General features: G+C 52.0%; 1 long non-coding RNA gene across 1 annotated transcript; it reads left to right on the top strand.

The window, feature by feature from the left end:
• Positions 1 to 225: 225 nt before the first annotated feature.
• Positions 226 to 2,747, top strand: LOC127748872 (uncharacterized). Its single transcript, XR_008010823.1, has 7 exons — positions 226 to 566; positions 652 to 1,189; positions 1,271 to 1,608; positions 1,689 to 1,836; positions 1,931 to 2,163; positions 2,390 to 2,549; positions 2,635 to 2,747. It is a non-coding gene; the product is annotated as an uncharacterized LOC127748872 (long non-coding RNA).
• The last annotated feature ends 2,096 nt before the right edge of the window (positions 2,748 to 4,843 follow it).

The following is a 4,843-nucleotide window of genomic DNA, read 5'->3' as shown; positions in this document are numbered from 1 at the left end:
ATCGGTCTGCCTGCGAGGACGAAATAAAAGACGCTGTTTATCGCGCTGATCACCATCGTCGCCCTGCTCAACACCACCGCCCTGCTCCTGATCACTGTCACCACGCTCATCATCGACCTGCTCTAGTTCATCGCCGCCTCTCAACATCGTCGCCGTGCTCACCGTCGCCGTGCTCACCGCCGCCCTGCTCAACACCACCGCCCTTCTCGTGCTCACCGCCGCCGTGCTCACCATCGTCGCCCTGCTCAACACCACCGCCCTACTCCTGCTCAGCGTCCGCCCGCTCAACGTCGACCCCACCCAGGCTTGCGTGTAGTTTAGGGGGTGCTAGGGGGTCCTGAGACTCAGCGCCTTAGAAACCCATGCAAAGTATATGTGGAAAAAAACGTTCCCGACAGCTCAGGACTCCCTAGCACCCCAAACACCCCTCTAACTAAGCGCAAGCCAGCTCATCGCCGCTCTGCTCAACTCCGCCCTGTCACCTGATTCCGGAGATCGGCCTGCGCATCCCCGCCATGCTCCAGCTGGCACTACGCGGGGTCAAACAGATTCTTTCCGCTGAGAAGGTATGTTTGTGTACTTCGGAACCGAGAAGTCCCGGTCCATGTGATCATTTATGACCTGCTCTCTGACCGCCCGCCTCTGTTGCAGGACCCAGCCGCCGCGCCGCGCCACGCCGCGACTCCGCTCACCAGCCGACAACTGGACCTTCTGGCTGCCGTGGCCGTGGTCGGCAGACCACAGGTACGTCCCTCAAGCCTTCCTTGTTGTACATTTGGCCCGCTTGCAGTGGCCCCGGTCGTTCCCTGACGCCGCCCCTCGGCCGTTGGCTGGCGCGCCACGCTGGGCCTGCCCTCGCTGCACCCGCGGGTCTCCCCCGTAGGCCCCCCTCCCCCCCGCGGGGCTGGCGAGTGGCAGCGCTCGGGGCAGCGCGTCGGCCGCGGCTGGCGGGCGAGTGTAATACTTTGTGACCGGCGGACCACGAGGGCAAAGTGGTGGCGTACTCCAACCGCACGTAGGCACCACTAACAACTTGTTCTGTTCCTCTTCCATGCCGCCGCTGCCCTGGCCGTCGAGACCTCGGCCGTCCTGATGCTGCACCAAGCTGCTTGACTCGGACGCTCCTCTGGGACCCCGAGCAGTGCCTCACCACGGCCTCGCCGGCGCCTCCTTGGTCGCCTACAAGCAGGTGGAGGGCGGACTTCATCTTTAGTGGCTTCTTGTTCATGTTTTGGGGGTTGCCTATTAATTTCGAGTGATCATGTTGCAGAGTCTCCGTGGAAAGGTCCGCTGCAGCCGCCCGCCTCGCCGTGGACAGTCAGCCTGCCCCGGGTCGTGCGCCGCGAGCCACCGTTTCAGCTGCGGGAGAAGTGACTGTGGTTTGCGTAACCAGATGTTCGTTTCTCTAATTGCTTTTCCAGTTCCAGGCGCGTTCCAGTTCCGGCCTCGTCAGCTAGTCTCCGCGGTCGGCGAAGGCCTTCAAAACCTCCAGGACCTCCAGGACCTCCAGCTACACCACCAGCCCTCGCTCGCCGTCCTCGTCGCCGTCCTGGGCCGCGCCCTACTTGTGCTGGCACTCCGCGGGGGCAAACAGCCAAGAACAGGGAGGTTGGTTGATGTCCTTTGGGATTAATTATTCCCAGGATATGTAATAATTTATTGAACTGCTCCCTTGACTTCTGTTGCAGGTGATAGCCCCGCCGCGACTCATGACTCGGCCCCTGAGGAAGGACCTCGGCCGCCTTGTTGCTGCGCTGCACTACTGTGTTCGACTGGGACGCGCCCTGGGACATCAAGCAGTGCGTCACCCGCTCCTTCTTGACCGCCTACAAGCAGGTGGGGTTCTGATCTGTCATAATTAGTGGCTTCTTCTTTCTTTCGGCTCCGCTGTTACTTTGGAATCATTTTAATGTACATTTGTGCCTTTTAGAGAGTCTTCTCGGGAGTCGTGCCTGGCCGTCGCTCTGCCAGCTGCGCGCCCCACCTCGGCCCGCCCCCGCCGTGGACGGTCGGCCTGCCTGGGACGTCCCCGCAACACTGCCGCAGTTCCGCCCTGGCCAGCAGGAAGCTCCCGCAGCTGGCCAGGACACAATGAGCTCAGGACTTCCAGGATCCGCTCTGCCCCTACGCCCGACACTTGAACCGAGAAAGGAAGGACTACCGGTACGTTGTGCTCAGGCTCACTTTAAAATGCTTGCAAATTATAGCTTTGTATTGCGAAGAATTCGAATTGCAAGAAATTGTTTGCAAGCTTGCAAATAACTGGTTCGTGGACAGTCAGCCTGCCCCGGGACGTGCGCTGCGAGCCACCGTTTCAGCTGCGGGAGAAGAGAATGTGGTTTGCTCTGTAACCAGATGTTCGTTTCTCCAATCGCCTTTCTTGTTCCAGGCCCGTTCCAGTGCCGGCCTCGTCAGCTAGTCTCCGCCGTCGGCGAAGGCCTCCAGGACCTCCAGGACCTCCGGATACACCACCCCAGCCCTCCCTCGCCGTCCTCGTCGCCGACACTCCGCGGGGGAAGCAGATTATTGCTACCGCCGAGAATGAGAAGGTTGGTTGGTGTGCTTTAGCAGTATTATTCCCGGGATGTATAATGATCTATTGAGCCGCTCCCTTGACACCCGCTTCTGTTGCAGGTCCTAGCCCAGCCGCCGCGCCCCGCCTGACCCCGCCTCGCCCCGCCCCTCCCCCGCCCGCAGCCGGCGAAGACACCAAGACTCTACGACCCGCTCCGCCCCCGGTACCCGACATTTTAGCCTACTATGAACGCTGCTGCCTTCAATGTCATCCCGAACAACCGGAGAAAGGGAGAGAAACCAGTAAGTTTTTCCTAGGCTCACACTGTAAAATTTTTGCAAATTGTATTCTTTGCAAGGTTGTAAAAGATTTTTGAGCTTTGTATTATTGTAAAGAACCAGTTCGTATTGCAAAGAAACTGCTGGCAAGCGTGCAGATAATTGGTTCGTATTACAATGTTTCATAATTTTTTGGAAGCTGCGAAGAAAATAGTTTGCAATACTAACGTATCCTTTGCAGTGGCAGAGATCTCTTGAACATGCTCACATGCCAATGATTGATTCTCTTCTAAATGTTTTGCCGGCAGAGGAAAAGTATTTTGATAGGAGTTGCAAGTTGTTACAGTGAGCTTGCTTGTCCTCCTACAGGTGCGCAGCCCGTGTATGGAGGTGACTATCACAAGGATGAGAAGCAGAACTGGTGCGAGCGAGGGCCACAAGAGCAGGTGAGTTTGTTAATCTTAGCAACAGTTGCCCAACCATGTTTCCCTTACATTCACATAGGCCTATTTCTTTTCGTTTTTAATTGTAACGAATAGCTTCACTTCAGTACATTTCATTGCCCCAGCAGCAGAGAATTGACAAATAATTGATGTCAATGTGGTGATCTGTGACGATTCTCTGCTACTGGTGGTCTGGGATGTGTTTAAGGGGTTTCAAACATTTTTCATTGCTTAAAACCTCATTTCTGTTGTACCTTTTCAATATTTTTGAACACTGAAAATATAGTTCGGACCAGAAACAGATTGTGAGGGGAGATTGTTTCAGACTTGCGTCATGTTTTAATTTGCCTTAAAACCCAGCAATGTTTATTATGGTCCACCTATGAAAAGTTATTTGAAGTTTATCTATTCTAGTATCGGAATTTTGTGGGATAAGAGTACAAACCGACAGATTTATTTTCCTTTCTGAAACATGTAATTTGCTATTCATGTTCCAGATGGCATTTCTACATTGCTGTTCCACCAGATGGAAGCCATTCAACTGGATCAACAAGAGGACAAGAACCATTCAACTGGATCAACAAGAGGACAAGAACCATTTAACTGGATCAACAAGATGACAAGAACCATTTAACTGTTTTCTTTTTAATCACCTTCATTCATCTCTGTACATTTCTACTGACTGGACTATCTCTTGACGATGACTTCTTATTCCTGCCTTGCTTTTCTCGCATCGTAGTGGAGTATGTTTATGTGGTGTTAGTAATGACATTTCGTTTGGGTTTTGCATGTTTGTGGTGTGCTTGTAATTTTATGTGGGGTCTAGGACTTCTGTGTAATCTCTTCCTCTCGAACTTGACCAAACTTGACACTTTTCTGAATATCTGAGTCATCTGCACACACTTCTATCACGCGTCGTTTAATCATAGTAAAACTGTAAAATCCACTGCTGTAAATGGTATTATTACACTGAATAGCTTTCACTCTTACATGGTGTGCTTGTATGTGTGCTTTTATCGGTGGTCAGCATTTTTCAAATCAATTCTCATTATTTAGCAATCAATGAACCCATCTTTTTTTCCCTAGTTTAATTGAGTCAATACTTCTTATGTTCTGGTATAACTGATATATGCCCAAATAATTACTGTTCGACTTAGGCCTTTGTCTTGTGTGAAAACATGTGCCACTGTCTTGTTAGCCTGTTGGGCATTAATGTTTTCATAAACTTAAAAATAAAAACAATTATTTGGAGGTATTGTAGTGTAGTGACCTCTTTATAATAATCTTCAGAACTATATTGTTCAAGTCCAGTCCATCGTCCAGTCGGAAGTCAGTCACACACCACTATCACTCGCCATCTATCGGCAGACCCCCCAACTACGTCGCCACTCATTGCGGATAGGCCATCCCGCAGTACACGTATGCACTGCAGGCGATATGTTGCCTACTGTTTTAGGAGTGAACTCCTCGGGTTCTAGTCAGGACAATGATTGTGTCAGAAAGTTAAGGCTATCTCGTTATATTGAAGCTACGACATGATACAGTGGTTCAGTGGTTCCTCTCTACACTCATCCTCCTAGCGCTCCTCCGAGACGACTGAGCTCTGG

Source organism: Frankliniella occidentalis, unplaced genomic scaffold, assembly GCF_000697945.3.
Source record: "Frankliniella occidentalis isolate FOCC.00 unplaced genomic scaffold, Focc_3.1 Scaffold17, whole genome shotgun sequence".
Classification (NCBI taxonomy): Eukaryota; Metazoa; Arthropoda; class Insecta; order Thysanoptera; family Thripidae; genus Frankliniella; species Frankliniella occidentalis.
The sequence above is the reverse complement of the archived record's forward strand: the minus strand, read 5'-3'. Positions and strand labels throughout refer to the sequence as shown.